Raw genomic sequence first — 11337 nt, forward strand, 5'->3', positions numbered from 1 at the left:
TACACGTATATATTGCAAAGTAATTACTACCATAACATTAGCTAATACCTGAATCATGTAGCATAATTTCCATTTATATTTTGTGGTGAGAATATTTAAGATATACTCTCTTAGCAACTTTCAAGTGTATAATACAGTATTATTAACGTAAATTACTATACTGTACATTAGATTCCCCAGAACTTATTTATCTTATAACTAGAAGTTTATAACCTTTGACCAACATATCACTTCTCTGCCACCTCCCAGCTCCTGGTAACCACCCTTTTTTTCTCTGTTTCTACAAGTTTTATGAATTTTGGGTTTTGTTTGTTTGGTTTTTTTAGATTCCATATGTAAATGAGATCATACAATATTTGTCTTTCAGTGTCAGGCTTATTTCATTTAGCATAGAGCCCTCAAGCTCTATCCATGTTGTCACAAATGGCAAGGTGTCTTTCTCATGGCTGAATAATATGTACATATGTATATACACCCCCCACCTCATCTTTATTCATTCATCTGCTGAGGAACACTTAGGTTGTTTCCATATCTTGGTTATTGTGAATAATGCTGCAATGAACATGAGAGTGCAGATATCTCTCCCAAGATCCTGTTCTCATTTCCTTTGTATATATACCCAGAAATGGGATTGCTGGATCATGTAGTAGTTTTATTTTTAATGTTTTGAGGAACCCTCTTAGTTTTCCATAGTGGCTGCACCAAGTTACACTCTCACCAATGGTGCAGGAGAGTTCCTTTTCTCTACATCTTCGCCAACACTTGTTGTTTCTCGTCTTTCTGATAATAGTCATTTTGACAGGTATGAGATGGTATCTCATTGTGGTTTTGCATTTTTCCGGTGATTACTGATGTTGAGGACTTTTTCATGTACCTGTTTGACTGTCTTCTTTGAAAAAAATAAAGAAGATTGAAATCATATCAAAAGCCTTTTCGTACCACAGTTGCATAAAACTAAAAGTTTTCCTAGTTTCCTAGTTTCTCCTAGTTTACCAGGAGAAAACTGAAAAATTAACCAATATGTGGAGATTAAACAGCATGCTACTGAACAACCAGTGGGTCAAGGAAGAAATCAAAAGAGAAATCAAAACCATTTCTTGAGACAAATAAAAATGAAAATACAATATACCAAAACTTATGGAATGCATCTAAAGCAGTTCTAAGAGGGAAGTTTTTAGTGATAAATACCTACATGAAGAAAAAAGAAAGATCTCAAATAAACAACCTAATTTTACAACTCAAAGAACTAGAAAAAGAAGAACAAACTATGACCAAAGTTAGTGGGAGGAAAGAAATAAAGATCAGTGCAGAAATGAATGAATGAGAGACTAAAAAGAAAATAGAAAAGATCCCTGAAACTTGAGTTTTTTTGAAAAGATAAACAAAACACACAGACCTTTAGCTAGACTTATCAAGAAAATAAAAGAGGATTCAAATAAACAAAATTATAAATGAAAGAGGGTACATTACACCTAGATACCACACAAATGGAAAGGAATATGGGAAACTACTATGAACAATTATGCACCAACAAATGGACAAACTAGAAGAGATGAACACATTCTTAGTAAGTACTTCTACTGGTCTTACATTCCTGCTCATTTTCTGGCATTCCAAAATCTTATTTGAAATTTTGGACATAAACATTCTTAGAAGAATCCACTGGTTAACAAAGAAAATTTTGTTTCATACTTAAAATTTTCTTTTCAATTCATAACTGGTTTTCTGTATGTGAGACATATTGTTTTCTTATATCAAGTGAATGCTGTCGGGAGTGATCTTCCATCACTTGTTCCTGTTTCTGGAACATGGCTTGCTCTGTGGCTTGGCATTTTGGAGCTGTCCCTTTTAGACAAGTCTTGAATAAACCATCTTCTCACATAATTTGGCAGAAGCAAAATGGCATCCTCATGTAAAATGTCACCTGCTCTAGACTGGCATTATTCTTGAGATTATAAGTATTCGAATAATGCTCTAAGATTCCTCTCTGTTTATCTCAGAAATATTACTCCCTGATGGTTTCTAAGAGGATAGATTTGGTTATTTTATTAGGTCAAACTTTAATCCTTGATAGAGAGCAAAATATTTTAAAAACGGAGCCTAGGACAGATAAAGTTTGATTTAGTAATTAAACATTAGAGCTGGAAAGGAAAATAGAGTTCATTGAATTCAGTGATTAGTGAGATGACTCTAGAAGAATTTCTGTTTCAGTACCATTGTGGAGAAAGAAGGTAAGCTAAATTAGGGTTTTTGGTTCCTTGGTTTTCTCCCCTCATAGCATTTCTTTGGGTTTCTTTTTACATTGTGTTTTTCTTTAGTAGATTAACATTTTATTTTAAAACAATAATTTAATATAAATATTTCATATTGAAAAGTTGGAAAGTTAGTTTTTAAGGGATTAAATGATTTTCCCAAGTCATAACTCTACTAAAAGATACAATGGGAACTAGGAACATGGTTTCTTGTGTTTTAGTGCTTTTTGATTTTTATTTCATGTTTTTGTTCTATTAAAGATCTAAGAACCCAATTGGAATTCCATAATAGGACATGATGGCTTAAAAAAAAAATAGAAAGAATGAAAGAAAAGAGTTATAAAGAGAATTAAAATCATCAATAATTATTCTTGCCTACTGCATTTTTCCTTCAAATAATTATTTCTTCACCTGTTTATATTCTTCATACTGTATGTGATAAAGAATTTAAATAATAAAATAAAAATTTCCCCAAAATGTATTCATCTCGATCAGGGTTTCTCAACCTCAGCACTAAAACTTTGGAGTGACACATTTTTTTGTTGTTTGCTGTCCTATGCATTGTATAATGTTTAGCAGCATCCTTGGCCTCAACCCACCAGATACATGGAGATATGACAGTCTTTTACTCAGTCACGATAATCAGAAATGTCTCAGAGAATGCCAGATATCCACCAGAGACAATACTACCCCTGGTTGAGAACGATTGATCTAAATAATGTACAGTCTAGATCCAAACTGAGACACCAAACTGAAGATAATCTTACCATATGTTAGCTATTGTGAGTAGACACTTGTTCCAAGATTTTAAGCAGTCCATTGTGATATTTTAGAAATTCTAAGGAAAACAGTCGTGGCTGTAAGAAGTGAGGCAGGTGTGGGAGTCAAGCCTTAATGCAAGCAGGTGAAGTGGGCTGCATGAGTGTTGACTATGTGCTTGGTGGGTGTGGAGAGTCCACAAAAATATTTAATATTCTAATTTAATTGAACTCAGTTCTTGTTAACTTTTTGTATTATGTGACCCTACATGTAATAGGCAAAAAGAGTTAAATATTTGTCTTTGATGGCTGGACAAGGCAGTCAGACTCTAGAGTAGAGTATGGTGATGGTGATGGGGATTTTAAGCTTGCCACTTTGATGTCCAGATGTGTCTTAGAATGAAAGACGGAAAAAGTCATGAAGAAAGGGCTATCTTGAGGACTAGCTTTCCCTAGTTACAATAAAAGGGAATTATTTTTTGTTTTTTGTTGGTTTTTTTTACTTTGTATTAGTGAACAGCTATTAATCCCAGTGTGGAATTGTTCCTCTATCACCCACATAGTTCTCTTGAGTCTCTCAGCCACAGTGTCTGATCACTTCCTGGTGTAAAGCATGACTCAGCTTTGCCCAACTAGATTACTTTCATGCTATTTTCTGTACTTGTTCTATGGTCATTGGCATAGAGGTAACTATTACTTTAGCATTTTGACCTGTAATGATTTTATAAAGTAGCTGGGACAGTGATTATCTTACCTGTCAATGCAAAGAGCCTAGCCACAACAGGAGAGAACTAAGCCACCAAGCAAAAAGATACAAAGGCAAACAGACCCTGAACGATAAAGCACCTCAAGACTTCTTTAATCACCTGGATCCAGCTGTATCTGAAGCTCAGGTTGCCCCTTGGACATCCAGCTACATGAGTCAACAAAGTAACCTTTTTTTTTTTTTTTTTTTTGCTTCATCTAGTTTGTGTTAGGTTTGCATCACTTACAATTGAAAGAGGTCTGCTGAGTATGGAGAATATTCCCATTGAGCAAATGTGAGCAAGGAATTGCAAATGCATAGAAATAAAATGACAGCTATACAGATGAAAGACTAACACGAAACAACAAGAAAAGCCCCTTGAACTTTAATGCAGGAATAATGAACAAATAAAGAGTATGTGTGAGCTATCTCACAAAAACCTGTTCTTCAAGGAGAAGCAAGGCATCAGAGAAAAATGACCTCATAACAGATTGAAATAGAGACGATAATGGAGGAGGAAAATGTCCAGAATCAAACCAGAGAGTGTGTCCTTCTATTCACATACTGTTTGCAAATTCTAATGATGGAGGACGAGTAATTGAGTTCACCTGTGTAAGAACTGTATAATTCATTTATTCAGCCAACATTTACAAATTATCAACCAAGAGGGAAGGATTCCAAGTTGTTAAACACCAAGTCTCTGAACTTCAGTCTTTATCCAAGATGTAAGTCCAGGGAGGGGAAAAAAAATTCAAGAAACCATGAATAGTATAAAAGCTATTGTAGGCAAGTGCAGAGTGAGACAGACAATTCACTCTATTACTTATGGCTTCTTCAATTGTAAGTGACAGAAAAAGGAATTCAAACTAGCTTAAGTAGGAAAAAAAATTTGCATGAGGTTGCATTCAGGTTTGAACTCCTGAGTCCATGCACAGCTGGTCTCCTGGTTTGAACTCCTGAGTGCATGCACAGCTGGACTCAGGAGTTCAAACCATGGCACCTGAATTCTATCTCCTTCTCTACCTCTTAATTTTGTTTGCTTCTGAGTTGTCTTTCCACATTGTTGCAAAGAAGACAATTAGCAGATCTGGGTTAATGTCATTAGAGGTCATGACTCCAAAGGTAAAGTTACCTCTTTTCCTCACATGACATTTATTGACTCTGCTTTAGTCTTAGGCCCATTTCTGGAGCAATCTCTGTATCTAAGAGGATGTGCCTCAGCCTTGTCCATGTACCACTTCTGCAGCTGGGTGCTGGGACCATGATACTGACAGACCCACCAAGATAAGGTGAAGTGAGAGTTACTGAAAGGAAAAGAAGCTATGTAGTCAGTATCATTTATGATGATGATGGTTATGATGATAACCTTCATCATCATTATTCTAGACGACATTCAGTCTCCTAACACATCCTGGGTGGGACCTAGAAGTTGTCATGTCACATCTGAGCTAACTATTAAAGAGTAAGTATTTGTATGACTACTGTTGGTTAGGGTGAAAAACAAGAGGATACATTAGTGTAGAGGATTCAGTGTAATTATGCAGGCATGCTTTAGCAAAATTCGCTAATGTCCAAATATACACAAATTGTCATCTACCATTTATTGAGTACTGATTATGTGCCAGGCATTTGCTAAGTAAGCTCTTTAATTTGATCATCTCATTTAATTCTCCCAAATTTTACAAGGTAAGTATTACTCTCTTTCTCAAATTGCAAATAATGCTCAGTGAGGTGAAATAATTTACTTAATTAGCAAGTGGTAGAGTTTGGATTGAGACACAGGAAGTGTGAAACAAGAGCTTGGATATTTAATATGACTTTGTACTTAGGGGGACCATACATCTCAGTTTATGCCTCTTGTCCTGATACAATTATTAATTGCATCCCCTTCTACTTCAAAACATGTTCAGATTTTGACAATAAATTATATAACATGAACACTGCCTCCTTCATGGATATGTTTGAGCTCCCTTGTATTTTATATTCTTGTCTTTCATTGAGAATGATTTTAATAATCTTTTGTTTTAGGAGAAGAGCTTCATATTTACAAAGAAGGTGCAAAGATAGTACAGAGAGTTCTGATATCCCCACACCCACTTTCCCTTATTATTAGCACCTTATATTAATTTGTCACAATTAATGACAATATTGATACATTATTATTAACTAAAGTTCATACTTTATTCATATTTCCTTAGTTTTCACTTAGTGTATTTTTTCTGTTACAGGATCCCATCCAGGATATCACATTATGTTTAGTCATCATGTCTCCTTAGGCTCCTCTTAACTGTGACAGTTTCTCAGGCTTTCCTTGTTTTTGATGACATTGGCCCTTTTGCAAAGTACTGGCCAGGTGTTTTGTAGAATGTCTCCCAACTGGGATTTCTCTGATGTTTTCCTCACAATTATAATGGGGTTATGGGTTTGGGGGAGGAGATCACAGAGGTAAAGTGCCAATTTTATCACATAACATCAAGGGTGTATACTATCAATGTGGCTTATCATTGTTGATATTAACCTTGATCACCTGGCTGAGGTAGTGTTTGACGTGTTTCTCCATTGTAAAGTTACTCTTGTAAAATGGTTGTTAACCTTTTCAAGTTATGTTTATACAGAGAACATGCACACATTTTAAGTGTGTGAATCCATGACTTTTGACAGATATATTTACCCATGTAACCACTATCCCTTTCAAGATGTAGAACATTTCTGTCAGCCTTCTAAAGTTGTTTTAACTTGTCTTAATTTAATCTTTTGATTTCATAGAGTCCCTAAAGAATCCTTTCAGTTATGATTGAGTCAGAAGTGCCCCAACTCTTAGCAGACATATCACAATTTTGAGCTGCTCTCGAAATAAATAACCAGATTCTTAACTATGTTTGACTCTATCAGGTTACCTTTTATAGACTGGCCATCTCTCCATATATCTTTCCTGACTGGAATAACTAGGTAATGCAGACTTACCATCCCATGGACTTGAAACCTTGTCCTATAGGTAAGAACACCAGGATGAACAAGCCTCAGAAAGGGAGACTTAACGAAAAATCACAAGGAACCAATCTTTATAACTGCTAAAGTGTGACAGGATGTGAAGAAGGCTGACATGACTGTGACAAATCTGGCTTAGAGAAGACTATTGTGGATAATATCATGGGATACCACCGCATTTTATATTCAGAGATTTCTAAGAGTGGACCTGAAGTAGGAGCAAGACAGGTATGGTCTTAACATCCTAAGTAAGACATTATCAGTATTCGAAAGAGGTTTCTAAAGCACTTTTATCAATTCCTTTTTTAAAGTATTAATTATAATATTAATCACTGTTGGATTTATAGGGAAATAATGTTTTACAAGAAGCAACATAAATATAAGTGTAAAAGTTCATGAGGCGGCATCATGCAAGTTATTTTATCAAAACTTATATAAAAATCATGGCATATAATTAGAGCTGAAAGAAATGTTAAATCTCAGAGAGCCACAAAAAAAAAAAAACTCTTCAGTTTATAGATAATAAAAATGGATGAGTTGAAAAATTTGCCCAGATAATTGGATCTTAACCTTATATATAAACTTTATTGTGGTATAGTTTACATAAACAAAAGTATATGCATATTAAATATATGATTGATGAGCTTATAAAATATAAACTAAGCATAAAACTTTATATACTAAAAACCACCACAAATTAGATATATAACATTTTCATCACCCTGGAAAGGTACCTTATACCCCTGTTTACTCAATCCATCCCCTATTCTCAGACCCAGGCTGATCTGCTCTCACTACATATTAACTTTGACTTTTCTAGAATTTCATATAAAAGATGTCATATTGCATACACTGTCTTTTGTCTTTCTTCCTTTACTTCCTATAACATTTTTGAGATATATCTGTTTAGTGTATAGTAGTTGTTCCCTTTTATAGCTGAGTAGTATTCCATTGTATGGATATACCACTTGTATTTATCCTTTTGATGGGCATTTGTGTTGTTTCCATTTTATAGTTATTTTGAATAACACCACTATAAACATTTATACAGAAATACCTGTGGATTGTTCTTTCCTTGGGTAGAAGTGGAAATGTTGGGTTGAATGGTAAGTGTATGTTTACCTTTATGAGAGACTGAGAAAGACTTTTCTAAAGTGGTTGCACCATTTTGCATTCTGACCAGCAGTGTATAAAAGTACTAGTTCTGCTGTATCCTTTCTAACACTCACAATGGTCAGCCTTTTTCATTTTAACCTTTGTAATAGGTAGTGGGATCTCATTTTGGTTTTAATTTGCTTATCCCTGAAAACTAATGGTGCTGAACATCTCTTCATGTGCCTACTGCCTTTTGTGTATCTTCTTTAGTGAACATATATTTTTTCTGTGTGTGTGTGTAGTATATAACCTTCCTTATGTACAAGTTCTTTGTAAAATATATGTTTTGTGAAATTTTCACCATTTCTGCTTCCTTCTCCCCTATTTTCTGAACGAGTCTCTGTAAGATTGACATTTTTCCTTAGATTGTTGATCACATTCACCAAGGAATGCCATCTGGACCTAGAATTTTCTTTGTGGGAATGATTTTTTATAGTTACTTTGTTTATCTTATTCAAACAGCTTTGTTGAGATGAATTTTACTTATAAAATCCACTAATTTCAAGGATACAATTTAGTCATTTTTAGTAACTACCAAATTATACAACCATCAACATGAATCAGTTTTATAATATTTTTATTACCCTAATAAGATCTCTCATGCCCATTTCCAGTTTATCGCCATTCCCACCACCAGCCCCAGGCACGGGAAGGTTTTTCACTGTAAAGGAAATGTAACAAACATAAAGTTTTTAGATTTTTTTCTTTCTTTTTGAGTCAATTTTGGTAAGTTGTGCCTTTCAATGAATTTGTCCATTTCACTTAGTTATCAATTTTTTGATATAAAATTTTCATGACATTTCCTTATTTTCCTTTCCATGAGTCTAGGGTCTAGAGTGATGGTTTTTCTTTTTATATTGGTCATTTCTCTCTTCTTTCTTTTTTTCTTAATCTGTCCAGCTTAGACATTTTCAGTTTTACTGGTCTTTACAAGGAACAGCTTTTGGTATTATTGGGTTTTATCTCTTTTTGCTCTTTTCTATTTTATTGATTTATACTTTTTATTCTTTCTTTTTACTTTGAGTTTAATTTATTTTACTCTTTTAGTTTCGAATGCGAAGTTTAGATGATTGAATTAAATGTATATTTTCTTTTCTACTATATGGCTTTAAGCTATAAATCTCTCCCTAAGAACTGCTTTAGATAGAGTCAACAGATTTTGACAGGCTGTTATTGTTATCAGTCATTAAAGATATATTCTAATTTATCTGGATTTTTTTTTTTTTTTTTTTTTGCGGTACACGGGCCTCTCACTGTTGTGGCCTCTCCCGTTGCGGAGCACAGGCTCCGGACGCGCAGGCTCAGGGGCCATGGCTCATGGGTCTAGCCACTCCGTGGCATGTGGGATCTTCCTGGACCAGGGCACGAACCCGTGTCCCCTGCATTGGCAGGTGGACTCTCAACCACCGCGCCGCCAGGGAAGCCCCTACCTGGATTTTTAAAAAAATTGTGAGTTAAGTGTGTTTAAATATCAAATATTAGGGGATTTTCTAGATATTTTGTTATTGATTTTCAAGTTAATACCGTTGTTATCAGAATGAGTTCAATAATTTTAAGTGTACTGAAACTTGTTTATGGAACAATATATGGTCTATCTTGAACAATGTTCAAGTATGTCTTCTGCGGTGTGCAACTGCTGTTACACAGATGCAGTGAATTTCAAACAATGTATTTTTCAGCCCTACACATTCCATTTATTTTTATATTTTTCACTTCTCTCCTCATTGGGTTCATGTTGCCCTCAAATTCTTGAACATATTTACACTAGCTGTTTATATTTATTTCCTATTGCTGTGACACAACTACCACACATTTAGTGACTTAAAACAATACTCATTTATCTCACAGATCTTTAGGTACTCTAGTATGCGCGGCTTGGCTGGGATCTCTCCTGAGGCTCTTTTACAGAACTGAAGTCAGAGTGTCAGCCAGGCTGAGCTGTTATCTGGAAGCTCTGGGAAAAATCCGTGTCCAAGGTTATTTAGCTTGTCAGTAGAATTCAGTTACTTACAACTGTAGGGACGACGTCCTTGTCTTCTCTTGCCGTTATCCAGGGGCCAGACAGCTGCTAGGGCCACTCTCAGGCCCTTCCAGATGGCTCCTTCCCTCTCAGCAATAGAGAACCTCCTTCATGTTGAATCCTTCTCACACTTAGGATCTCTCTGACATACTCTTTTGTGACCAGCCAAAGAAAAGTCTTATTTTAAGGACTTACGTGATTAGGTTAGGCTCACCTGGAGAATCTCTCTCAAAGCCAACCGATTAATAACCTCACCTACACCTGCAAAATCCCATTCACTATATAATTATGGGGGCTATTTTAGAATTCTGTCACACTGTTTTTTTTTGTATTTGTGCTGATTCTAAAATCTGTCATTTCTAGATCTGTTTTTATTGACTAGTGTTTCCTCCTGCCTTTTCACATGCCTTATAATTTTTATTGGATTCTGTACAGTGTAAAAATAATGTGGTTGTGTCTTCATTTCACTGTCTTCCTTTAAAAAGCATTGAATCTTGTTTTAGCAGATGTTAGGTTACTTGCAGGTCAGCTAGAACCTTTCCAGGTTGGTTTTTAAGACTTTTTCCAGTGGGTATTTAGCCCTGCTATTAAAGTCTTTCTGGGTCTCTACTAATTTGTCCGAGTCTTCAGAAAGATTTCTCCCCTCCAGAGGGTTAGCACTTCAGTGTCTCCCAGTGCTGCGTGAGCTCTGTTACAGTTCCCTAATAGTTGTTATTTTCCTAGGGTCCCATATCCTCATCCTATGTTTTCCCAGTTTAGTGTTGAGCCAAAATTCAAGGGACTACCATACATATTTCTAGCCCTCTTTCTCTGTGTACCTCCTGTCTATCTTGTACTCTTGCCTGCAAGTTGCAGCTTCCTGAGTCTCTCTGAACTCTGATCTCTGTTTTCTCAAATTAGCCCATTGACAATGCTCAGCTTGGGTCTGAAAAGTGGCACCAGGCAGGAACATTCATAGGGCTTGCCTCATTTGTTCCCCCTCCTTTGGGGAACACAGTCCTGAGCTCTTAGCTGCCCAGTGTCTTAAAAGGGTTGTTTAAGTTATTCTAATTTTCTAATGATTAGCTTTGAGAGGAAAATTCTGGGGCCAATTACTCCATAATGGCTAGAAGCAGGAGTCCTCAACTGAGATTGATTGACTGAATGAATGTCTACAAGAGCTTACCTGCTACCTTCTCCCCACAGAAATGAGACTTGATCCCACTTCTGATTTTATTTTAATGGGGTGGAGGGTTGAGGAACTGAAGAATCAAAATCATTATAGGATAGGGACTTCCCTGGTGGTGCAGTGGTTAAGAATCCACCTGCCAATGCAGGGGACACGGGTTCCATCCCTGGTCCAGGAAGATCCCACATGCCCTGGAGCAACTAAGCCCGTGCGCCACAACTACTGAGCCTGTGCTCTAGAGCCCGTGAGCC

Source organism: Delphinapterus leucas, chromosome 3, assembly GCF_059928025.1.
Source record: "Delphinapterus leucas isolate spDelLeu-1000000601 "Yukka" chromosome 3, BTC_Dleu_Yukka2, whole genome shotgun sequence".
Classification (NCBI taxonomy): domain Eukaryota; kingdom Metazoa; phylum Chordata; class Mammalia; order Artiodactyla; family Monodontidae; genus Delphinapterus; species Delphinapterus leucas.